At 45.2% G+C, this 26,927-nt stretch overlaps 1 protein-coding gene and 1 long non-coding RNA gene across 8 annotated transcripts in view; one reads left to right on the forward strand and one right to left on the reverse strand.

Annotated features, from left to right (window-relative positions):
• Positions 1-26,927, forward strand: part of SYBU (syntabulin) — an 82,764-nt gene that overhangs the window by 33,293 nt on the left and 22,544 nt on the right. The window lies entirely within an intron of this gene.
• Positions 20,496-23,144, reverse strand: LOC138446270 (uncharacterized). Of its 2 annotated transcripts, XR_011259251.1 has the most exons (4): positions 22,552-23,088; positions 21,238-21,669; positions 20,968-21,079; positions 20,505-20,705 (listed from the first exon to the last, which is right to left on the reverse strand). It is a non-coding gene; the product is annotated as an uncharacterized lncRNA (long non-coding RNA). The 2 variants fall into 2 exon arrangements; XR_011259250.1 differs by lacking the exon at positions 20,968-21,079 and having other exon boundaries at positions 20,496-20,705; positions 22,552-23,144.

Genomic DNA, 26,927 nt, shown 5'->3' on the forward strand with positions numbered 1-26,927 from the left:
ATCTCAAATAAAGTCTTTAGTCCGTTTCAGATGCTAAACATATCTGGAAGACTATGTTAGATGTAATCATGGGCTTGCATGACTCTGAATTTTGATTAAAAATTGCTGTAGCTCATATTTATTGAGCCTTGACTGTCCCAGGCAAAATTCCAAGGACTTTACTCATTTAATCCTAGTATCAGTGTGAGAAGGGGGTATCATTGTCCCCTCTTTTACAGATGGAGAAACTGGCATAGAGAAGCTAATTCATGCAAGGTCACAGTCTGTAAATGGATTCTAAACAGTGTAGTTTTGCTTTGACTCTTAACTACCACACTGGTTGTAAGGTCCAACTTCAAAGGAAAAATTTTAATTGTAACAGGGAAGTATGACAATTGAGAAAGATGTGCTGGTATAAGATAGGGAAAAAAAAATATCAGTGGAGCCCTATAGATTATCTGATACAGTCCATATACTTATTATGCTGGCTGCTGCTAACCAAATCGATGAACCTCAATGTAACTTCAATGAAATACAGAAAATTGAACCCAGGAGGCTATTTGGATGCAGATCAGGAAAATAAACCATGAAGATGTCAACATCAAAGAATGTTAAGGTCTTCAGAGTTTTCCACTCGATCAGATCTACTTCTTTCTCTACTTGTCACAGTGTTTTATGTGCCGCCCTGTCTGTCATTAATAGTTTCATAAACAATGATCAGTAGGTTTTGTCAACTTAAACAGGAGCTTTTGCACTGACACTGAAGTGGATCTCTGAAACTTCCACTCGAGAGAAAAAATGTCCCCCCAGGAATCAGCACAGAATGTTTTATGATGAGCTGCTATATAGGCTGCCTCTTCTCCCCAGCAGAGACCAGACGGGTGGGGAAAGAAAGCTGAACTGCGATGAGGAGCCCTGGGTGTTTATCTGTATGGCAGGGTTACTTACATATTTACTCTCATGCCTTTCTCCCATCTGTGCCTTTGATGGTGCACCCAATCAATGTGATGGGGCCAAATGGTCTGCTAATGGTTTTCCCATAAGAATTAGTGAGTTATAATCCTCTTCTTCTCAGAGGTGACTGCTGTCCATATCCCAGGTCTACTGGGATTTATTGCACCTACAGTGTTATAGCTACCGATTTGAGGGCTCGCCAGATGCTTCCTAAGTGCTCTAATGTGCTGAGAACAAAGCGTTAGTGGTATCTCACACATAGCAGATATCCCAACAGTCCACACACCCACCATTAAAAATGTTTATCAACTACCGGCCCAAGAGAAATAAACCTGAAAATTTCTTTTACACAAACCTATAAACTAAGAATTATAAATCATGCAGATATATGCTTTAGGCTGGGCTTCCCCCCTCACCCCCAGCTGACTAAGAAGAGTTTATTGAGGAGACTGCATTATTAATGGGCTTAATTAAGGAAACCCAGCCAGTATGGGGCTTCCCAAGTGGAGCTAGTGGTAAAGAACCCGCCTGCCAATGCAGGAGGCATAAGAGACATGGGTTCAATCCCTGGGTCGGTAAGATCCCCTGGAGAAGGGCTTGACAACCCACTCCAGTATTCTTGCCTGGAGAATCCCAGGGACAGGGGAGCCTGGAGGGTTATAGTCCATAGGGTTGCAAAGAGTCAGACACAACTGAAGCAACTTAGCACATAGCACAACCAGTATGGGGATGGCAACAGCTTGGAGCCCTTCCCCGTCGTGAAGAGGCCAGAGAAAGGTCAAGGAACCAGAACCCAGAGCCAGAGAATTCCCAGGCTGCATGTGAAGGAACCATGCACTTTGGTAGCAAAGTGTTAGCCGCTCAGTCGTGTCTGACTCTTTGCAACCTCATGGACTGTAGTCCACGGCGTGCTGCAGTCCACAGGGTCAAAAAGAGTCGGACATGACTGAGCTGAGTGACTGGACTGTTGTCTACTAGGCCCCTCTGTCCATGGGATTTCCCAGGCAAGATTACTGGAGTGGGTTGCCATGACCCCTCCAGGGAATCTTCCCAACCCAGGGATCGAACCCGGGTCTCCCGCATTGTGGGCGGATTCTTTACCATCTGAGCCACTAGGGAAACCCAGCAAAACAATGCACCTAACAAGAAAGGAGGTGGAGGGAAAAGTACCCTGACTTCTCTGTCTTCTTTGTCTGTATAATTAGGTGGGTGGCGTTTGGGTGGACTGGGCTACCGATGGAAGTTATGTGTGAACCAAACTTATGTAAGTTCGTTGGGGTAATTCAGTGAGTTATGGTCTTCTCTGCCTGAACCTGTGTCTAACAGCAGCCAAGTTTCAGCAGTAGGCAGTGTGGCTGCAGGCCACAGTTAAGTGAGGTGAGCTTCAGGAAACTGGCCACAGTGGACTTACAATCCAAGCCATTTTGAATTCAAATCCGTTACATGGACTAGAATGTTTGTGGCTTTGCAGGAAGGTGATTTTTGTGTAGGAGCCTAGAAGACAGCAATCCTCACTCACTTCACCACCTATAAGGGTTCTGCTCAACTTTAGTTTGAATCCTGGCTGTACACTGATTGACCAGCTTTCACTCATTTACTCAACAAGTATTTACAAAGCATTTATTCTGTGCTGACACCATTGTTCCAGGCTTTCAGGACAGAGGAGGGGAAAAAACAAACAAGATGCCTGTTCTCTTGGAACCTGCCTGATATAGGGAGATGGCTGATACACAAGCAGACAGACAAGATAAGTAAGTTCAGATAGTGACACGTAAAACAAGGTAATGCTATAGCCGGTGATGAGCATTGGGCAGGGAGTGTCTGGGAAGGTGACATTTGAGCTGAGAACTTAGTCATATTCCTTTGCACTTGCGGAAGGTTTGCGGGGACAGTGAGTGAAGCAGTGAGCTAGGAAGAAGAAAGAGTAATTGCAGGTGAAGTCTGCATCAAGCAATGGGAACCTACTGGCCAGTATTAAGAGAGACATAATTCAGTACATGGGTTTCCCAGGTGGCTCAGTGATAAAGAGTCTGCCTGCCAATGCAGGAGTCACAGGAGATGCGGGTTCGATCCCTAGGCCAGGAAAATTCCCTGGACAGAGGAGCCTGGTGGGCTACAGTCCATAGAGCAGAGTCAGACACAACTGAGCATGCTCTCAACGCAGCACAATTTAGTGTATATGTTCAAGGCCCTTTTGGTTGCTCTGTGGAGCTTGCATTATCAAGAGATGAAACTGGAAGCAGGTTAATGAAGGAGGAGGCAGTGAAAACAGAGCCAAGTGTAAGAGACAGTGTGTATGAGAGAATACAAGGTCCTGCATTTTCCTAATGAGATTAAAAACGTTTCATTTTATTTGCTAACTCGAGTAAACCTTTAGAGATGGATGAAATAGTCAATAGCTGGTAGGTTTTTAAAATTTATTTTTTAGTGAAACATATAAATGTATACTCTGTTATTTATTTAGAAGCAGGGATCTTGTTATTCATCATTAATATAAAAAAGTTATTGCCCTCCTCATCCCTGGAGCTAGTTTTCAACTCGGGTGTCTTTTCCAGTGCAAGTTATCTTCACTTCTGCCCAATTTGTTTGATACAAAACCATTTTGAATTCATATCTGGAGCTCTCATTGGACGTTATTTTCGAGCCTACGAGGACTGTGAGGGTAGCTGTTAAGTTAATGTAAAAAGAGGCTCCCAAATCCAGAGGTTAAAAACTAGACAGAAGCTGATCTTCGTCATAAAACAGTCCCTAGGTGTTTGGGGGACTGAGGCTGGTAGGCAGCGTGTCAGGTCGGCTGTCCTCCAGGAAGAAGGAGGGAGAGAGGGACCAGGGGATACTCACCCAATCATTTTAGGGTCAGGGCACAGAAGTGGCACATGTCATTTCCAATTATATCCCAGGACATCTTAGTCAGCTGGGCATCTTTTATTATGGAAGAAAGAAAGAATGGGAATGGACATTGGAAGACAGCTCGAAGACCATCACAGCACCCATGGAGAGCATGGGGGCAGCTGGTTTTTCTGTTCCCCTGTAGATGCAATGTCAGTATCAGTCAATACCCAGAGCTATTCAGTTACTAAGTCCAGTTAGCAAAAAGTATGTTTTTTTTTTCCAATCTCCACAACTTAACCTTTGACTATTGCTATTTAATAGCAGAGGCAGCAGAGCGTGAGATTGTTGGATGGCATCACCGATTCAGTGGACATGAACTTGGGCAGACTCAGGGAGACAGTGAGGGACAGGGGAGACCAGGCGTGCTGCGGTCCATGGGATTGCAAAGAGTCAGACACGACTTAGCGACTGAACAACATTGCTATTTAAACTGATCTTTAAAAAAGGCTGGAAGAGTCATACCAGTCATACCACAGGAATAATTACAAAATCTGCTTTTGAATTTCTTGGCCCCCTTCATTTTAAACAATCCTGTCAGTCGACCCCTGAAGGCAGCTCAAAACAATACTGATTGAGGTCGATTCAGTCCCATGTGTCTTTTTCAAATGACACTTTTTGTTCAAAGAAGGTAATTATAAGAGAGATCTCTATAATAAGAGGCTTTGGAAAGACTTTAAAGATTCATGTTGATGTATGGCAAAACCAATACAATATTGTAAAGTAATTAACCTCCAATTAAAATAAATAAATTTATATTTAAAAAATAAAATAAAGAGCTTTCTTTTGTGTGAGGTAACTGTGGGAAGAGAGTGCCTCACCTTATATTTAGGTATTGAATAGGGTGCACCACGTCACTTGCCAAGCAGTGGGAGGCAGGGGAGTTCACCTGCCAGATAGCTTCTTTTGTAAATATGAGGAAATGGTTTCTCTTTTGTCATATGGAGGAATAATTAATACTTATCTTTCTCATATTGCTGAGAGAATCATAAAACATGTTATGTATGTAACCGAGTACAGGCCTACCTTAGAGATTTTGTGGGTCTGGTTCCAGACCACTACAGTCCAGTGAATATTGCAATGAAGTGAGTCACATGAATTTTTTTGGTTTCCTAAAGTATATAAAAGTTTTATTTACTCTCTACTGTAGTATATGAAATGTGCAATAGCATTGGGTCTAAAAATATATACATTTAAAAATACTTATGCTATCATATGCTGATCATCATCTGACAACTCACAGTACCACATACCTTCAATTTTTTAAAAAATGCAGTATCTGCCAAACACAATAGAGCAAAACACAGTAAGGTGAGATATGCCTGTATGTGCATTCAGGAAATACTGCACAACGCTGAGAGGTCAACGTGCATGTCCTATACCTTTGCAAAAACCAGTGTCAGCGTTTGGCAAGTGTTTGTAGTTACCGTGTGTTCCTGTTCTGCAGTGTGTGCTCAGTAAATGATCATCACGGTCATTAAATGAGCAAAGTTTACAAATAGCACAACTTTAAGGTATTTGAATGCTCGCTTCCCATCTTGTTTGCATTGGTCCTAGTTTATCACAGTTACCTTGTTAGTAAGAATTATTCTAATATAATAAAGGGCTTTTCTGGACGTTTAATAAACATCTTGGCTCTAAGCAAATTCCTGTTTGGAAACACTGTGCTAACAGTTGTCTCAGACAGCCTTCAGTTCCATTTTCTCCCTTCAGACCAAGGATTGTCTCCTGGTCCTCCCTCCCGGAGAGAACTGTGAAGTGCCTTGCATATTTAAATAGCTGGAAGTCAGGAAGCACACAGAAAATTTTCCTCGAAGTGTCACGTGCCTGCCATTACATGTAGGAATGTGTTGGGTTTTGATGTAATTTCTTCCTTGCTCTTTGGGATATAAAGACTCTTAAGTGTTGCTCCATAATTGTCAAAGATTAGCCTTGACTGTCCTGTAGGCCTTTACCTGTTTGACAATCTGATGTTTCCTTAAATGCTTTGTGTCCATTCATGAGGGCGATGGTTTCATTTGAAATGCTGCAGTCACCAGGGAGAAGCTCTTGTGCTCTCTCCTGATTGGCCAGCCTCCCCTCTGCCTCCTGTTGCTATGGTGCCCAGCAGAGTAACTTCCTTGCCCTGTACAAGTAGGAGGCTCGGTCTCCATGGATACCCCACTCTGAGACTGTACTCCACGGAGAGATGAGCTGAGCTGCACATACTGTATTTCTGCACAAGACATACCCCAGCCTGTGGTGGGAGGCTGTTTGCAGAGGCAGTGTTTGCCATGAAAGTCTACGGAGCTTATCTTCTAAGTAAGTCATATTAGTCACAGTAAGTAAATAATTATATTGGATCCCAGAGGATATGTTCTTTGTGTATATGTGTGTGTCAAGTTACTTGTGGTAGGCTAAAAATGTAGTCTGGAAACAAATTTTCAACTCTGTCTCCCTTTCAGATATCCTGAATGCAGAGTCTGAAACTAAACTTTGAAAAATACACACCTACGTTGTTTTAAATACCCCTTGTCATTTGTGAATCTGCCATTTGAGGCAAAGGGGAAAAGATGGACATGGATGATTACATTTTAGAATGCTCTAACTCTTAGCCTTGCATGCTGCATTTGTAAATGCAGAGCTTGTCCTTACTCAGTGACGTGCTATGGGAACAGATGAGCACAGGCACAATTAATGCTAACTGGCCCTGCACAAAGTGTGCAATGGGGCCTCTGTGTAGGCTGAGACTCTATGTGTTTATTATCAAGAGTGATCTTGCTTATGTGCTCATCTCTGCCAGTTCACCATGGAAATTATTCAGAGACCATCTCTCTAACCAATTTTAATTTATTTTTCTCATATAGTGCTCAGGAAAAATTCAGAAACTCTTCAGGTCCATGGAATTGGGATGGGGAAGAATTTTGTGTTTACTAATGATTTGCTCTAACACTTCCACTTTTTTGTACCTTCCAAGAGCGTAAGGGTTGGGTTTGCAATGTTGTAAAACACATGAGTCATCTTAGAGCAATTTTCATCTGCTGGGTGAATGATTAATGCCTGCAGTGTTAAAATTAATGAGTGGAAACAAAAGACTATACGTATGGTTACCCCGACTTTAGTTCAGTAATTCTAAAATTACATTAAATTAGATCTTCAGACTGTCCACAATAGGTAGCTGGCATCTAGCAGCTCTAGGCAAAAAGCAGAATATACACTGTACTGGTGTAAGAGTGATTCATTTTTGGTTATATACAACAGTGAGCACAGAGTGTCACACTAGATTGTAAATGTCTCTTATTTTCTGTGCTCATGACTAACCATTCATGCAGAGGAGAACTGGTGTAATGTCATCTCTTCCAGCTGTTAGTCATGGCTCAATTTTAATTGCCCCAAATGGTGAAAAGTTACCACCCTTTGAGGATGTGAATGTCCTGGTGACTCCTCTGGCTCTGATTTTGTCACTGAGGTCAGGCTTTAGGTCACTGTCTTAATATTTTTATAAATATAATTTCCACTCATCAAAGGGGCAGCAGACGTAAGGTTCATGATACACTCTGTAGTGATCATGGCTTTAAAGACATGGAAACAATGTTGATGACGCTTTCTGCAAAGTTTTTCACCTCATTAGTTGTGGCTCAGCTAGTAAAGAATCTGCCTGCAATGCTAGAGTCCATGGGATTGCAAAGAGTTGGACACGACTGAGCCACTTTCACTTTCACTTTCGGTATTATGGGCTCCATTTCAGTGTGTCTGTAACAGATTCTCCCATCCATCTCAGCAAACCAGCAGAGTATGGGAATTTTTTCAGCCTCAAAATACTGGAGTTTGCTCTCTGTTTCCTCATCTATATCAGTTCAGTTCAGTCGCTCAGTTGTGTCTGACTCTTTTCGACCCCATGAACCGCAGCACACCAGGCCTCCCTGTCCCTCATCTATATAGTAAACTAATAATAATACCTATGACATAAGGCTACTTTGAAAATTCAGTGACATCATCAGTAGCACATGACATATACTAAATAGTCACTGCTGTTGTATTATGATTACTGTAAGCATTGTTATCATCATTTTTACAATGGCTTTGGTTTGATTCCATTCAGCTTATCAAATTTCCTAGCAAATACTAAGAACTGAACCATGTGCTTGGTTCTTGGTTTTCTGATGGGAATTATGACATTCAATGTACTTGAAAATGTAGACAACAAAACAAAACGTGAGATATGCAGTAGTTTTTTCTTTTCAAATGTGTGGCTTTCTGTTTTTGTCAAATGGCCGTATCTAGATCTACATAATGAAATGTTTACTAATTCATTTTGCTGCCACTAACGGATATGTAAGAGTCCACAGCAGATATGTAAGCTAAAAGGGGCTGGGCTGTAGCTAAGTGTAGTTAATAGTTATACCTTGAATTAAAAATGTGACATTTAAAAACTTAGGTTCAGATTCTAAGCTCACTTCCTTTCCTGAAAAGTTTTCCATTCAGAGTGCAATAAATGACATATTTTGAATGAGAGCCGTTTCATTGAGTTTTGTGAGTGATTGGAAAGGAAAGGAAGGGAAATGATTGATTAATCTGTACAAAAACAGGCCCCATGCTGGGGTTTTTCCTTTTGCACTAATCCTCTGTGACATCTGAACCAAAAAAAAAGAATAAAACCAATGCCATATGTGCGGAGCCTGCTGGTGCTGATTTTAAAACGCATGAAGAGTTGACCCAGATAATATTTTGCAGTTTTATTTTCATTACAATGTCATTTTCATTTTCCATTTCTTCTTTCTGGCATGTTCTCTTCCTTCCATCTGTTTGCCCTGGAAAGAACGTGGCATGTGGAATAAGGGCTATACCAATTTGCTTGAATGGAAAAAAAGGGGCGGACATTTGTAGAAGGCGATTTAATAAGAGGTCTCTAGAGGCTGGGGACCTGGGACTTGCTATCTGTCCAAGCATCGAACTAAATATATTTTGCTAAACCTAATTTCATATGCAATATCAGGTAATGAAGCTAGAATAAGCCTTCTCTTGGAATATTTCAAGGCAAAAATCAAATCCATAGCAAATCCCACTAGCAGTTATCAATATAACACTGGTCTGTGACCAACATAAGCCCCACTTTCCTTTCCCACTGTCTTTAGTCAGACAGGCACACGCTCCGATGATGCACAATTTGTCAAGCGTTTGTTAGGTGACCGGTGCTGCTGTCGTGAGTTGGGGATCACATCCTCATGTTGACATCTGAGGAGCATTCTGAGGTCTCAGTTCTGTTTGCTGAGTCCTTTTTTATCCAAGGGAGTTTACAGCAGTTTCAGAGGGAGGGGTGTTCCCTTGTCCTGTGTGGCAGCAACATTATTCAGGGAAACTGGATCTTCCCACAGTTTTGGCTTCTTGTGCTCACCCCTGTGGCTGAGATAACAGCAGGCTCTGCAAGCCTTTGCCAGGAAGATCTGATTTCTGCCCCAGCGACTGGCGGGCCTGACTGTTATTGAGAGATGGAGGCTGTGCCTGAACCTGATCCTGGGTTCCTATCTGACTTCAGTGCTTTCCCCCCGGTGTTTGCAGAGGAAGCAGAGGATCAGGCTGAGAGGTTTGGTCCTCCTTAGTGCAATTCAGTTCAGTTCAGTTCAGTCACTCAGTTGTATCCGACTCTTTGCGACCCCATGAATCGCAGTACGCCAGGCCTCCCTGTCCATCACCAACTCACGGAGTTCACTCAGACTCGCGTCCATTGAGTCAGTGATGCCATCCAGCCATCTCATCCTCTGTCGTCCCCTTCTTCTCCTGCCCCCAATCCGTCCCAGCATCAGAGTCTTTTCCAATGAGTCAACTCTTTGCATGAGGTGGCCAAAGTACTGGAGCTTCAGCTTTAGCATCATTCCTTCCAAAGAAATCCCAGGGCTGATCTACTTCATGCAGTAGAGAGCAGTAGTTCAGGATCTGTGGGCAATGCCGTGGTCTCCTATATGGCCGAGCCCGGCTTACCAGGGGTGGTGGAGGGGTTTTGTCTGTGCGGAACTGGGGCCTTCTTGAGTCTGGGATGAGATTCTCCAGCTTTGCGTTTCCATCCTTTCTTTTCTCTTCTGTCTCAGTTACCACTTCACAGATGTGAACCCAGTGTGTGTATGTGTGCTAAGCTGCTTCAGTCGTGTCCGACTCTTTGCAGCCCCATGGGCTGTAGCCCGTCAGGCTCCTCTGTCCATGGGATTCTCCAGGCAACCCAGTAATGCTCCTCATTGGTTGTTTCAGAAACTCTTTATTGATGTGGCAGCCAGTGAGCCAGGCACCCAAATACAACAGTAAACCAGGGACGCCACATACGTGTGTGATGTGATGTGTTTCTGGGAAGAGTGCTGAGTCCCCTGAGTACACCAAGGAGGACCATGGAACCCAGACTTTGGGGTTCTGGGAAGGGTCTCGGGGAAGTAATGCTAGATTGACACTTATAAAGGGTAAAACTGGGTTTTTAAGTGTGAAGACACTCAGGGATCTGAATTTTACATGCCATTGCTGTTAACTTTAGTACTATGTACTTCCTTGTTATATTTTACCTGCTAAGTCATGTCTCACTCTTTTAAGACCCCTGTCGACTGTAGCCCGCCAGGCTCCTCTGTCCATGGGATTTCCCAAGCAAGAATAATGGTGTAGGTTGCCATTTCCTTCTCCAGGGAACCTTCCTGACCCAGGGCTCCAACCCAAGTCTCCTGCATTGGCAGGTGGATTCTTTACCACTGAGCCTCCAGGGAAGCCACATGTACTTCCTTTGGAGTTTTTAAAAAGTTCTTTTGTCATGCTTACCATGTTGTAGTTAACATGACTCTTTCCTCTACTAGGATATGAGCCTCTTTAGGATGTGGACCGTGTTTTTTTCCCCTTCTTTTCTTCCTTCTTTCATTCTTTCCATCCCCTGCATTTTTTTTTTATTTTAAATTATTTATGCTGTCTTATTTCTTTCTTTTTAAATATTATGTATTTAATATACCGCCCATAAAGAACAGACAGAACATATGTAAGCTATGCTGTACTATGCCATGCTAAGTTGCTCAGTCGTGTCAGACTCTGTGACCCCATGGACTATAGCCCACCAGGTTCCTCTGTCCATGGGATTCTCCTGGCAAGAACGCTGGAGTGGATTTCCGTCCCCTACTCCGGGGGATCTTCCCGACCTAGGAAGCCAATCCACATCTCTTACATCTCCTGTATTGGCAGGTGGGTTCTTTACCGCTAGTGCCACTTGGAAAAGCCACATATAAGCTAGAGAGAATAATAATAAAGCAGGCACTGTGACCCGCTGTCCTCTGTAAGAATTACCATACTGAAGCTGCCTAGAGGCTCTTCCAGATCCCATTCTTGGCCTTTCCCCAGAGGTAATCACTACATTGAAATGTGTGTTTTATCAATTCCTTTCATTTTAAAAATAATCTCTACCACCTTAGGTATCTGCCCCTACAAATATGTTGGAGCCCAAGGGTAAAATGTAAACATGGAGCCATTTGCCTTTGTGCTCTCCCTAAGTTGCACAGGACCTAGAACTTAAGAGGTCCTCATTGGATGTTTGTGGACAGATGGACATGCCCTTCTAGAGCCTGGAAGATACCTTTGTGATGCTGTACACCAAGGAGATACTGGAATTCAGTTTTAGCCAGTTTGTTCCTTTTGAGCCTTGTAGGTTTTGTTCCTTTGGGATGCTTATGGATGTAGGTCACAGAAATGAGTCACATACTGTTTAATTGTTTGGGGAGACTTCCTACTTGGGCTTCCCTGGTGGCTCAGTGGTAAAGAATCCACCTGCTAATGCAGGAGACATGGGTTGGATCCCTGAGTCAGGAAGATTCCCTAGAGAAGGAAGTGGCAACCCACTCCAGTATTCTTGCCTGGGAAATCTCATGGACAGAGGAGCCTGGCAGGCTACAGTCCATGGGGTAGCAAAGAGTCAGACACGACTTAGCAACTAAACAACAAACAACTTCCTACTTATTCCTCTTCATTTCACTGCCATGCAAACAACTGTCCAGTGGTCCTAAAGAGAGTGGCCTTAATGTTTTTTTCATAATCTGCTTTGCCTTTCCATTCCATTGTGGCTTTTCTTAGAACAGTGTGGAATGGGGAGGAGAGAGGTGGAGAGACTAAGGAACACTGAGTACACTTGAATTAAAAGTTAACTTGCGTCGGGGGGTGGGGCAGAGGAGCCAGGCAAGCAAAGGGTTGGCCGGGGAACGCGTGCTTCGTGCCAGATGTCACTTTGAGTTGAGAGCCTGGGGAAGGTTCCATTAAACAAATCCATGGAAATGCAGAGCATAATTTGTGTGCAGAGCATAATCTGATGGTGAGAGAGCTTCATTCTTCTTAAATGCCAGGCACCACACAAGAACCAGCAGAGAACATTTTCAGAGGGACATTCAAAAACATTTTGTTCAGAAGCTTGAGAGTCTCAGTAGTTTTCAGTGGGTTAAACAATGGGGTGAGGTGACCTTTGGAGCTTGCTGCTGGGAGCTCAGCTTGTTTGCAGAATGCCTGGCCTCTGCCCAGGGAGCACCCAGCTCTGAAGGCGCAGTGGGAGCATGGCGTCCCCTCCCCAGAGGTGCCCGGCTCTGCTGGCCTTGATCAGGTGTCCCAGGGTGAGAGTGCAAGAGCTAGTTCACCTACCTCATACCTGCTTTCCTCCTAGCCCGTCCCTCCGTTCATCCAGATATCCTCTTTTGTGTTGCCAGGTCCTTGCTAGAAACATTTCCATGTAACTTCATTTTTCCCTCTCTCCCCGATTCTCACTTTAGTTTCTTGAACACAAGTCTGAATTTAAACAAACCCCATGAGACCTTTCATTGCTCCATTTGCTTGCTTTTGTTCTCACACTCTGTACAGCTGCCAGGAATTGCCAGAATTTACCCAGCTTGTTTGTTTTTATTTTGTTGACATTTGTGCTTGCAAATAAAAAATATTTGCGGTAAAGATTGATTGCGTGCTCACTTGCTCAGTCATGTCTGATTCTTTGTGACCCCATGGACTATAGCCTGCCAGGCTCCTCTGTCCATGGAATTTTCCAGGGAAGAATACTGGAGTGGGTTGCCATTTCCTTCTCCAAGGGATCTTCCTGACCCAGGGATCAAACCCGGGTCTCCTGCATTGACAGGTAGATTCTTTACTACTGCACCACCTGGGAAGCCCCCTTACAGCCTACTCTCCAGAAAATATTACACAGTGGTGAAGGTAGCATTGATCTTGGAGCATGGTCAATCCATTCTAATTAGAGAATAGAATTTTTCACATAGTCCTCAGGCCATATGCAAAACATTTTTTCCTTTCGTTTGGCAGAGATAATTACTGGTTTTTTTTTTTCCTCTCTTTGATTGTGTGGAAAACATACATATGGCCATTTCAGTTGTTCTTTTGTGTGGATAGCACTTCGGTCAAGTGTGTAACATAAGATCAACATGAACGTGTTAGTCGCTCGGTTGTGTCCGACTCTTTGCGATCCCATGGACTGTAGCCCACCAGACTCCTCTGTCCACGTAATTCTCCAGGCAAAAATACTGGAGTGGGTTTTCATTCCCTTTTCCAGGAGATCTTCCCAACCCAGGGGTCAAACCTGGGTCTTCTGCATTGCAGGCAAATTCTTTACCATCTGAGCCACCAGGGAAGCCCAGTGTAAGATGAGGTGTCTCTTAATATTTAACTTGCTCTGTGCTTTTCCTGTTTTAAATCCTTTTATGCAACTGGGGTTTTAAATGATTTTGAATCTATGCAGTTACCTTTGCGAGCCTAAGAGCTATGTGGGGAGGAATTCTGTAGGCAGGGCTCTTTCCCCCTTAGATACAGCCCAGCTCTGAACTGTGACAGTCACCTGCCTGCCCTCCCCTCTTCCAGTCCCTCCTGCAGATTTCACTGCTGCAAGATCTCCATGAAGCATCAGTCTGCTCATAATAAGGCCCTGTTCGAAACTCGTCATGGCTCCCTCTTGCCTTCAGAGTAAAGGTCCTTCTTGTTGTTTAGTCGCTAAGTCACGTCCAACACTCTGCAGCATGCCAGGCTTCCCTGTCCTTCACTATCTCCCAGAGTTTGCTCAAACTCATGTCCATTGAGCCAGTGATGCCATCCAACCATCTCATCCTCTGCCTCCCTCTTTTCCTTTTGCCTTCAATCTTTCCCAGCATAGTCCCTTAGCATAGCTTTACATTCTTCAACTCTCTTCAACTCACCTGTGTGGCTGCATTTTCTCATCTGATCACTGCATCCCCGCCAAAGAAGGGGTTCCATATATTCTAAATATGCCCTGTGTTTTCCTTCCTCTGGGTTTCAGTTCATACCACCCCCTTCACCGAAAGTCTGCTCCCTTCTGTATCCCCAGCACTTGATCATGTTCTCCCGACTGCTCAAGGCATCTCTCCCTTGACATTGTCCCTGCCTTCTTCTGCTCACACAGCCGAGAGGATTTCTTCCTCCTCTGTGGTCCCGTAATGCCCTCTCTCTGTCTTGCACTCAGCATGTCCTCTCATCTCCTAGTTGTTTGTCTCTGAAGCTCGTCTCCTCCTGAGAAGAGCTTTGAGCCCTGGAACCACACTTCTTGTTTCCTCCCCCGAGTGCCTGTGCACAGCTCAACACACATTTGAGTTGAATGCTATCATTTTGGTCTCTAGTTCTTAGATCATTGTGAATTCTGATGACAAGGTCCCAAGCAGCGTGGACAAAGAAGAAAGCCAACTCTGGAGTCAGACTGACCAGCTCTGCTGTTACCAGCTCCGTGACTTGGAGCAAGTTCCATCACCACTCAGAAACTCAGTTTCTTCTTTTACACCTTGTATGTCTTTAGAACAAATGTCTGTAGATTCAAGAAAATATCAGAGGTAGGTGAAGCAGGCTTTTAGTACACAGCGGTTAGTAACGTTCGTGTCTGACTCTGTCATCTGTTGTATCAGTTATCCCTTAAGGTGAAGGTGAAGGTGAAGTCGCTCAGTCGTGTCTGACTCTTTGCGACCCCATGGACTGTAATCTACTAGGCTTCTCTGTCCATGGGATTCTCCAGGCAAGAATACTGGAGTGGATTGCCATTTCCTTCTCCAGGGGATCTTCCCAACCCAGGGATCGAACCCCAGTCTCCCGCATTGGAGGCAGACGCTTTAACCTCTGAGCCACCAGGGAAATCTCTAGGCTGCCATCAGCACCAGGCCTTCCATGCTTTCATCTGTGTCGTTAATAAAGCATGTTAAATAGGATAGGGGCAGATACAAAGCCAGGTGACACGTTACTAGAGATTTCCCTCGAGGTTGGCAGGCAATCCATTAGTCAGCATCCTTTGGGTCCTGAACTGTGCTGTCATCCAGCTCCCATGGCAGCCTTGTTCATAAGACTTTCCGAAGTGCTGTGACTAATTGCCTGCTGAATTCCAGGTAACCCATTTATGTGGCCGCCCCAAATCATAACTCCATCAGGAAAAGAATGAATCTTTTTTTATGACTATAGTCATATGACTTCTCTTTCTGGCTTCTATTTACCTTATGAATGGACCCTGCCTACAGTTTTACTGGAGATCAACACCAAATGTAGCAGTTTGTGATTTCCAGGATTTATCTTTTCTCGGCTTTGACAACCTCTGTACTTTTTGTTCATCACCAGCCAGCTACATCTCTTCCTTTCTGATTTCCCCCAAATTGGAGGTATTTCCACAATCATATCTGTAAGTTCTTTTGGTACCTTCCTTCACTCAGTAAATATTCTTCCAAGTCTCCTCTGTCAGGTACAGTGTTTAGTTTTGGCGGATACAGTGATGAACAAGACAGAGGTCTTCCCAAACGGCATGGTTTTTACATGCTAAATTTGGGGCTGAAAACTTGAATTTTAAGAAATATAGGCACATGGGTAGATAGGCGTGTGTGTGTACTCAGTTGCTTCAGCCGTATCTGACGCTATGCAACCCTATAGACCATAGCCCACCAGGCTTCTCTGTCCATGGGATTCTCCAGGCAAGAATACTGAAGTTGGTCGCCATGCCCTCCTCCAGGGGATTTTCCCGACCCAGGGATCAAACCCACATCTCCTGCATTGCAGGTGGATTCTTTACCACTGCCACCACCTGGGAATCCCTATTGGTAGGTAGGATTGGAAGGAATATTTGTCCTAACTGTAAAGAACAACAGGCTGTCAACCCAAAATGAAAGGAGAGAAAGAGGAAGGTAACTCAGTCGAGAGCCTTTCCAGGCGCCCTTGCTGAATACTGAGTATGGAGGAACTTTCAGTGTTAGGAGATCTTTCAAGGCCACAGCAGCTAGTGTATTCTGTGCTGCATTAGACACGGGTGCAGTCATACAGGCGCCCTCAAGGAGCTGGCAATGGGCTGGGAAATCACAGACGGCTGCAGTGCAATGAAATGAATGCTCATTAAAATCCTGGGTGGGGTGAGAGCATAAAGGAAGGGCCTCTGATCTCCTTCCTGAAGGAGTTAAAGGTTAAGGCTAAGCTGAGACCTGAAGAACAGGTAGTAGTTAGCCAGGCCCAGAGGGAAAGACAAATCATCCTTCCAGGTGGAGGGAACAGCTTTTGTGAAAACTGGGAGTCCAGAGATGGTTGTGCTGCCTTCCAGAAATGTCGATGGTTCCACCAACCGGGGTGCAGTTGTGGCAGTTGGGACAGATTCTGTGGACGGCTTGTAGATTATGCACTGGACTTTATCTTCAGGACACGAGCACTATTAAGGGTTTCAACAGGGGAATCACCTAATGAGATTTATGCTCTGGAGCAGCCTGGAAGATGGAGTGCTCGGGGCCACGACAAGCAGCTGGATTACAGTGGGTGGTGGTGTCATAATTCTGGCAAGAAATGATCGTGGCCTGGGGTGGAGCATTCAGGATGGGAAGAAGCAGACAGATCACGGAAGTTACTACAGACAGATTCGAGTAGATGGCTGCAATCTATAGTTAAATATTGAAAGCCAGAGTCATTTACTGTAGTGGTTCTCAGACTTTAGCGTGCATAAAAGAGCGCCTGGGCTTTGTAAAAATGTGTGTTACGGGAATGACTTGGGGAAATGTCAGTGGGCAGATTCGGGATGTGAGTCAAGAATCTGTGTTTTCAGCAAGTGTCCAGGTGACACTGATGCAGACTGGCCTCAGACCACACTATCAAAAGCCCCTCTCTATGAGAGGTTTTAAACTGGCAATCTCTTAAGTGTATCCATGATAGTTAACTTCTCGCTTAAGAATGAAGTGTCAATCCTATTTTTAAAATTTTATGCATTTAATTATTTATTTTTGGGTGTGCTGGGCCTTACTTGCCGCACCGGCTTTTTCTCTGGTTGCCGTGAGCAGGCCTCTCATTGTGGGGGCTTCTCTTGTGGAGCACAGGCTCTAGGGTGCTGGGGCTTCAGTAGTTGTGGCCCTTTGAGTTACTGCAGTCCCGGGCACTAAAGCACCATAGTTGTGGCGCACAGGCTCAGCTGCTCTGCGGCATGTGGGATCTTCCTGAATCAAGGCTGGAACCCGTGTCTCCTGCATTGGCAGGCAGGTGCTTTACCACTGCACCATCAGGGAAGCCCCAGTCCTATTATTTTTGTTGAGAATAGGTGAATGGCTCAGCTTGATGAGTTTAGGTGCTAAAAAAATTTTAAAAGAGCTGTCTCCTGGCTAGTGTGGTCTGTGTTCACTAATTGTTTGCTCTCTGGTAAGGGATGCAGGGCTTCCCAGGTGGCTCGGTGGTAAGGAATCCGCCTGCAATGCAGGAGACGCGGGTTTGACCCCTGAGTTGGGAAGATCCCCAGAGGAGCAAATGGCAACCCACTTCGTTATTCTTGCCTGGGAAATCCCATGGACAGAGGAGCGTGGTGGGCTACAGTTCGTGGAGTCGCAGAGCCAGACATGATTTAGTGACTAAAACAAGGGAGGCAGAACAGAGGGTGATAATCTTATTAAGACTCCTACAGCAGATGGTTTGTAAATGAATTTTCAAAGGTTTCAGCAAGCTCTTTGCTTGAGCAAGCCAGCAACCACTTATGAGGAAAATAAAATCTCCCAGCTCTTAGTGCAGGTGTGCATGCTTAGTGTTCGGGGCATATTTTGATGCGTATTATTGTGGTATTTCTCACGGTTAAATGTCCACCTTCAAATCCCAGCTTCACTATATACAAGCTGTGTAATCTTGAGCAAGTTACCTGTTCTCTCCTTCTGTCATCTGTAAAATGGGAGTAAAATTGTACCTGTCTCATAGACTTGATATGTATTAAATGAGAATACGTGTACAGCACATTGACAGCGTGTGAACATAATAAGCCATTTCTAATCATTACTGAGATCTGTAATAAACTCATCACTTGAATTAGAGTTTCATCATGTAATAAAGTCTTCACCTTCTTATTTAAGTCATGGTGCTTTAGAAAAACACATTTATGGAGTCCCTATGCAAGAATGCTTTGAGAAACTTAATATTTAGCAACACATACCAAACATGGGGTTAAGTCAGCCAATAAGTAATAATGCTGAATACTAATACATGAATAGTAATATTAATGCACTTATCACAGTCCCCATTATGTCACTGAACCCTTACAACAGTCCCATACAACCAGCATGGGATCCCTTTTTAGAGTGAGGAAACTGAGTTGTAAAGAGATTAATCAATCACCAAGGTCACTCATTGGAAAAGACTCTGATCCTGGGAGGGATTAGGGGCAGGAGGAGAAGGGGATGACAGAGGATGAGATGGCTGGATGGCATCACGGACTCGATGGACGTGAGTCTGAATGAACTCCGGGAGTTGGTGATAGACAGGGAGGCCTGGCGTGCTGCGATTCACGGGGTCACAAAGAGTCGGACATGACTAAGCGACTGAACTGAACTGAACTGAACTGAAGGTCACACTGGCATTAAATGAAAGATCAGATATCTTCTCTCAGAACCCACCAATGCTAGACTCTGCTTTTAACCACAGATATTAAATACGTACTATCAGTTACATGAAGCATAGTTAGTAACACTCAGTATTATGCCAAGTAAACTCAGAAATTGACTCATTTTGAGTGTGAAATATGTAAGAAGTTTTTCCCAAAATGTATGCTGTGGTGTGTAGCTCTATTTCAAATCAGAGGCAAGCCTGCTGCTCTGTTTCTCAGAGGCAGCGGTCCAGGAAGATGATACATGTGATCTCAGCCAGAGCGTGTGTTAGAATGATTCCCAAGTTTAGTGTTCAGAGACCTGAAGGGCTTGTTAAAATACGGGCTTCCCAGGTGGCTCAGCAGGTTAAGAGTGCCTGCAATGGAAAAGACACAGGAGACATGGGTTCGATCCCTGGGTCGGGAAGATCCCTGGGAGGAGGGCACAGCAACCCCCTCCAGTATTCTTACCTGGAGAATTCCATGAACAGTGGAGCCTGGTTGGCTATGGTCCATGCGGTCACAAAGAGTTGGACACGACTGAAGCAACTGAGCATGCACCCCTGCCTCTGAGCTGCTGACTCTGTAGGTCTGGGGTGGGGCCTGAGAATCTGCATGCCTGATGAGTTCCCAGGTGATGCCGCTGCTGCTGGTTTGGAACCACACTGTGAAAACCACTGTCTAAGAGGAATGGGAAGACGGTTGGTGACTTTAGGGGCAGACGATCGTTTAAAGTCTACCCTATAATCACCAGACCTGTTTCACCAACCTAATTATTTAAATTCACAAAGATGTTCTGAAGCAACAGAATGTCAGCTCTAGCATGTAGATGCTTAGATGGAAATCAGAAGATGATTATCTTTACTTCGGTTTTAACATTTCTAGAGCAGGGTAGTTGCTTTCTAATGTAGAGACTTTTATATAGTAGCTCTCCCTTCTCTAAAGCAGTGGGGCCTGATTTAAGACTCAGCTATGCATTCAGATGGAGAAGGAAATGGCAACCCACTCCAGTACTCTTTCCTGGACAATCCCATGAACAGAGGAGCCTGGTAGGCTACAGTCCATGGGGTCTCAAAGAGGCGGACACGATTGAAAGACATCACTTCACTTACATATTCAGAACTTCACCTGTGATGCAAACCCAGCGTTTTGTCTTAAAACTAGGTACTTAACTATTAAGTTCTGGGCTGTGTTAAGCCATTACATGTCCCCCTCCTCTGCCCTTTGAGGGGCAAGGGCTTTCTCCCTCCATGAGGTTGTATGCACAGTCCAGTAAACTCCGGGTTGGTTTCTCACATTCATGGACTGGTCTCGTTGTCTAAGTTAAAGGGCAAGGTCATGAAGAGACCTAAGCTAAACCCAGTAGGACATCAGGTGATTCTTGAGATTTTAGGGTTACTCATCAGAATGACGCTAGAAAGGATCACCTTGGGCATGTTGGATCCTAAAACTGGGACAGGGTAAAGCAGAGTTTATGTTTAACTCTTGATTCTTCATAACAATGAGAGGGAAGAGGCATAATGACAAACGTGTAAGCACAAGTGACCCACAGAGCATTTTCTTTTGTCCGTGGAATATATAACATAGAAGTAGATTTACTGAGTTGATAGTTTTCTTTGGAGGATTGGAGCCTCTGGAAATGCAAGTGGATGCTTTATCAGAATGGAAAACCTAGCTAGAGGAGTAGCTGGAATTAACCGAACTAATTTTCTCATCATCAGAAGAATTAAGACCTGAATGATGGAATAAGTCATACAGCGGACTGTTATACAGTTGTCAAATGAATGTACTATAACTATATGGAGTATTTTAGCAACATAATTTTGAGTGAAAATTTTCCCAAATACTATACATATCATGATAACCTGTTTATTAAAAAGTGAAAGATGAAACAAGAAAAAAATTGCCATTTGGAAATTCAAATAGATGTGGTCGCTCTTTGTAAAAATGAAAACCAGGAAATGGTGAACAGGCAATAGGAAGAAGTAGATGTAAGTTGGTGTCGACCATCTAGTGTTTGTGATGAGGGTGGTTTCTTCATTTACTATAATATTAACTGTGAAGAAATAAAAACATAAAGAAACCAGTTAGAAAATAAAAATAAAGGTAGTCTTGCATGAGTCAAAGAGGAGTATGTGTCAAGAACCAAGGAATTTGATTAATCCAGTTCTGTGCCTCTGAGACTCGTATTTCAATGCGGACAGCAGGTGGGAAAATAACTTTCTGGGTTTCAGAGAAAAGGACGCAGCCCCACTCTGAAGGTCCAGGCTTGGGTCCACGCAGCACTGTAACCTCAAGTCTTGGCCACTGCCTCTCACCTTGTCTCAGTCGGTGCAGCTTATCAACGGGGATCACTAAGGAGGAGTGAGATCAGATCATCGAAGATTGTCAGTAGAGTCACTTCAGACAAAACTAAAGGCTACGGTGTCCCTGGAGTAGGAAAAACATAGATGTTTCCTTTTCTTTCCTATCCACCTGCCTGAATTTATGTGTTTTCTCAGAGAAGCAAGGGTCAGAGTTCTAGAAATGGAAAGATCTGCATCCAACCAAACTTTGGGGCTGTGTCTTAGAAGGGTTTTTGAACTCACCTGGGTCTAAACTGCCTCGCTGGCCTCGTTCCGATGCTGCTTCCGCTCCCTCCGCAGCGCTGCTGTCTCCTCCTGCCTCCCCTTCACCCTGGACGCCCATCTGCACACTCCTCCTGCCGCAATCTCGGATAGTCGGGAATAGTTTCCAGGGCTCGCTGGTTCACTGAGCATCTCCTGGAATCGTAATCCTTCCAGTAGGGAACAGTGTTCTCCTTTGTTGACCTCTCTTAGCACCTAATGTATCTCCGTCCTGAGAAGTTTGCCTCTTTCTGAAGAAACAGGTTCAGCATCTCAACATGACGTTTGCTAGGTGCGCAAAGGAACTGACCAAATCTCGCCCTCGTGGAGATGCTGTATCCTGAGTGTGTGTTTGTGACCCCCGACCCTGCGAGAAGCCTCGATGGTTAGCTCTCTAGTGTGCTTGAGGCTTTCCTGTGAAATTGGAAGATTCAGTCAATACATTCCAGGTCTCAGGATTTACTCAATTTAGAATCTAAAGTGAGGAGGCAAAATCTTTACCATCCCCTGGGAGAATCTTCTGTTTATTTTCTTGCTTGTTTTGAATCCTTGCTCATGACTACACCCTACACTACAGCCTCACCTCACTCCTGCTCTGTGCTCCCCACCTCATTCCTGCGCTGTGCTCCCCACCCCACTCCCGCTCTGGGCTCCGCACCCCGCTCCTGCTTTGTGCTCCGCACCCCGCTCCTGCTTTGTGCCCCCCACCCCACTCCTGCTCAGTGCTCTTCACCTCTCTCCTGCTCTGTGCTCCCCACCCCCGCTCTGTGCTCCCCACCCCGCTCCCGCTCAGTGCTCCTCACCCCGCTCCCGCTTTGTGCTCCTCACCCCCACTTTGTGCTCCCCACCCTGCTCCCGATTTGTGCTCCCCATCCCACTCCTGCTCAGTGCTCCTCACCTCTCCTGCTCTGTGCTCCCCACCCCACTCCTGCTCTGTGCTCCTCACCTCTCTCTTGCTCTGTGCTCCCCACCCCACTCCCGCTCTGTGCTCCCCACCCCGCTCCCGCTCAATGCTCCTCACCCCACTCCTGCTCTGTGCTCCCCACCCCACTCCCGCTCTGTGCTCCCCACCCCACTCCCGCTCTGTGCTCCCCACCCCACTCCCGCTCTGTGCTCCCCACCCCGCTCCCGCTCAATGCTCCTCACCCCACTCCCGCTCTGTGCTCCCCACCCCACTCCTGCTCTGTGCTCCTCACCTCTCTCTTGCTCTGTGCTCCCCACCCCACTCCCGCTCTGTGCTCCCCACCCCGCTCCCGCTCAATGCTCCTCACCCCACTCCTGCTCCGTGCTCCTCACCTCTCTCCTGCTCCGTGCTCCCCACCTCACTCCTGCTCCGTGCTCCAAGTCCTCTCTGACTGGGCCCATCGTGTATTGGGACTCAGATATGATTCAGAGAGGGAGATCGTGAGAAGAAAAATAAAAATAATAGCAGTATTTTGAAGTTCTTACCAAGCGCCAGGCCCTACTTTCTACAGGCTTTACCTATACTAGTTTACATAACCCTTAGAACAACTCTGTAAGAGAGCGGCCGTTAGCACTCTCTGTCCATAGAAGGCGCAGAGAGGCTGAGTGCCATTCCCAAGGTCACGCAGCTAGTAACAGAGGCTACTGAACTGTACTACCACATAAAAAGTGAAGAGAAACAACTTCATGGGGATTGAAATGCTAGAGAGAGAGAGAGGATAAATTCTTCAGGAATTTATCCTGAAGACATCCAGGTGAGAGGATGTCGAAATATTTGAAGTGGAGCAAGGCCAAGTGCTGACAAGATCCAGTGATGTAGTTGGAGGCAGATGGGTTCAGTGCAGTGAAGAGGAAGGTCGGGGCTGCTGCGAAAGTCAGGAGAGCGCGGAGGGTGAGGCGCGGCTTCCCTGCGGGTGCTGGGCGGCGGCCCTCCAGGAGCCTGGGGGCCGAGAGCCAGCCCTGGGTCACGAGGCGGTGACCGTGACGAAGATGCCGGGAGGCAGTCGAGACTGTTCGGTCTTGGAGTCTATTTTAGAAACTGTGCTTAAAGAGGTTTAGAAAGAAAGAAAGAAAGAAATGTTGTTTTAGAACCCAGCTGTGTGTCTCTGCAACAAATTATAAATTATGTCATCCTCTTCCTTAGCAAGTGGGTGATTTTGTTCCATTCATGGTCTCAAACTGCTTGCAGAGAGCAGGGCCTCACTAAGCGTGGAAAGTCAGGGGACTTTGAACAAGACCCATCCCTCATCCTTCCCCCTTATATCCTGCAGTCCCAGACAAGAATCGGAGCCCTGCTCTGCCTCTGTGGTCTTAGTGACGTCAGTCCCCAGTTCTCCCCCCGCCCCTTCATCACCCTCTTCCTCCCCGTCAGCTGTCCCCACAGTGACACCCCTGCTCCGAACCCACCACTGCCACCTTGAGTACTGCTTTTTCTCTGATTTAGGTTTTCCTGCCAGACACGGAGGGCAGGCACCTCATTTTGGTAAACGCTGGATAAACACGTCTCCTTAAATAGCAGCCGGCTCACCAGCTGGCTTTTTTTCCCTAAGTGGCAGCAACTCAGTTGAATAAACTTGACAAGTCAAAGATGAGGAGCATGTAAGGGTGAAAAAATTCTGCAAGGAGGATGGGCTTGTGTTATTACCAGGCCCACAAGATAATCAGTGTGGATGAAGTTCACGGCCACTGTGGAGGCCAGCCTTCCCAGACCTGTTTAGCGGAAGACCGTGTGGCTGAGGGTTGCCCTTCAAGCCCCTCTTCTTAAGGGCCTGTGCCAGACGCTGGTTCAATGTGGGAGGCTCTGCACACGTGTGGTTGCTTGGTTTCACTTGGCATGTCAGCCAGGGACAACTCGAGCCTACCAGAGGTTGGGGCTGATGGGATGACCCAGTGGAGAGCTGGCTGGGCTGTGAGCTGTATCAATGTTGGATGATTGCTGATACCCCCAAGTCCAAAGTGCTCAGCCCTTCCTCTTTAAAACTGGATTATGAGGACTTCAAACCATGAATAAACTGCTAAGTGTACTACTGGCTTTATAAACTGACATGTGTGCACATGAGCTTGGCTGGAACTGGAACCTTCTATATGTTCTCCCTTTCCTTCCAATCCTCTGAGAAGGCACCTAGTCCAGGAACGTGCTTCTGGAGGGCTGCAAGAGCAGAGATCACTCTGTAAGTTACACTCCTCTCTCCTGTGTGCCTTGTCGTCGAGTGAAGCCCTCTTAACTTCTGCTCACTCGCCTTCCATGTGCCATGGAAGAAAGCTCTTGAGTTTGACCGGACTGGAGAGAGATTCCCTGCATTCCGTATCTTTGGAGCGCTCTTCCTCACAGTGTGGTCCATAACCATCTGCTGCACAATCATCTATGGTAATTACTTAAAATGGTGATTCCTGGGTCACCCCCCATTCCCAACCTTCTAAAGGAATTTCTATGAGTGTTGCCCAGAAATCTCCACATCCCAGGTGACACTTATACACAGTAAGTTTTAGAAACCATTGCATTATTAATCATTATTATCAGATTAATATTTATGAGCATGCCAAGCACTTACCATGCATTTCACTTCCCATTCATTTCAACTTCACCATAGCTCTACAAGGTAAAAATCACCCACCTAGAGCAGGGCCTGACACATGGCACACAGAAGATGCTCAATACATTTTTATTAAACAATAAGTTAACCTTAAATATATGTGTGCATGTGTATATATATATCAGTTCAGTTCAGTTCAGTCACTCAGTCATGCTCGACTCTTCACGACCCCATAGACTGCAGCTTGCCAGACTTCCCTGTCCATCACCAGCTCCTGGAGCTTACTCAAACTCACATCCATCTCGTCAGTGATGCCATCCAACCATCTTATCCTCTGTAGTCCCCTTCTCCTGGCTTCAGTCTTTCCCAGAGTCAGTGTCTTTTCAAATGAGTCAGTTCTTCGCATCAGGGGGCCAAAGTATTGGAGTTTCAGCTTCAGCATCAGTCCTTCCAATGAATATTCAGGACTGATTTCCTTTAAGATGGACTGGTTGGATCTCCTGCAGTCTAAGGGACTCTCAAGAGTCTTCTCCAACACCACAGTTCAAAAGCATCAATTTTTCAGCACTCAACTTTATAGTCCGACTTTCATATCCATACATGACTACTGAAAAAACCATAGCTTTGACTAGATGGACCTTTGTTGGTAAAGTAATGTCTCTGCTTTTTAATATGCTCTCTAGGTTGGTCATAACTTTTCTTCCAAGGAGTAATCGTCTTTTAATTTCATGGCTGCAGTCACCATCTGCAGTGATTTTGAAGCCCAATAAAATAAAGTCTCTCACCTGTTTCCATTGTTTCCCCATCTATTTGCCATGAAGTGATGGGACCAGATGCCATGATCTTAGTTCTCTGAATGTTGAGTTCTAAGCCAACTTTTTCACTCTCCTCTTTCAGTTTCATCAAGAGGCTCTTTAGTTCTTCTTCACTTTCTGCCATAAGGGTGGCATATCTGCATATCTGAGGTTATTGATATTTCTTCCGGCAATTTTGATTTCCAGTTTATGCTTCATTCAGCCCCGCGTTTCACATGATATACTCTGCATATAAGTTAAATAAGCAGGGTGACGATATATAGCCTTGACATACTCCTTTCCCTATTTGAAACCAGTCCATCGTTCCATGCCCAGTTCTAACTGTTGTTTCTTGACCTGCATGTAGATTTCTCAGGAGGCAGGTCAGGCAGTCTGGTATTCCCATCTCTTTAAGAATTTTCCACAGTCTGTTGTGATCCACACAGTCAAAGGCTTTGGCATAGTCTATAAAGCAGAAGTAGATGTGTTTCTGGCACTCTTTTGCTTTTTTGATGAGCCAACAGATGTTTTACATATATATATATATATATATATATATATATATATATATATATATATATATATATATATATGCTTCCTACCTGCTAAGTCACTTCAATCATGTCAGAGCCTTTGCAATATGGCTTGTAGCTTGCCAGGCTCCTCTGTTCATGGGGTTCTCTGGGCAAGAATACTGGAGTGGGTAGCTGTACCTGCGCCAGGGGATCTTTCCAACCCAGGCATTGAGCCCTAGTCTGTTACGTCACACCCTACATTTAGGTTCTTTACCACTAGAGCTCCCTATGAAGCCCATATACATACACACAGACACACAGATTTACTCCATAAATCAATAAGGAAACTAAGGTTTACAGAGGTTAAAAACACTTGGCCAAGAACACATGGCTAGTGAGAGGTGGAGCCAGGCTTTGTAGAGCCTTTTTTGAGTAGAGCTTGTTGGTGTGTGAACTTTCAGGCTGGCGCCCCCTTCTGGAGATGCTGAGTTGCGCATGGCAGTGGTATCAGAGGACCCCAGAGGCATCTGATTGGCCTTAGGTTGAACTGATTGATTTCTATCATTCGCCTCTTGGCCATCGCTGATAAATCGGCAGGACCACATTTATTTATTAGTAATGAAGATAACAGGCCCAGGGAACTTGGAGGATTGTTCACGAAGCCAAACGGACCCATGCTCCTGCCCTGTACTCTGCTGAGGTTAATCAATGCAGAGTCTTAATTTTCCTTGGGGGTGAGGCAGAGGATGCTAGTTATATCCTCAGGCCCTGTGGGAGATTAATAAGCTTTTTGCCCTGGTCAGAAATGTTCGCTTTCTCTTCCCTTCAGGTAGTTTATTTATACTCTGCTCTTTGCTTATCATTTC

Source organism: Ovis canadensis, chromosome 9 (assembly GCF_042477335.2).
Source record: "Ovis canadensis isolate MfBH-ARS-UI-01 breed Bighorn chromosome 9, ARS-UI_OviCan_v2, whole genome shotgun sequence".
In the NCBI taxonomy this organism is placed as follows: Eukaryota; Metazoa; Chordata; class Mammalia; order Artiodactyla; family Bovidae; genus Ovis; species Ovis canadensis.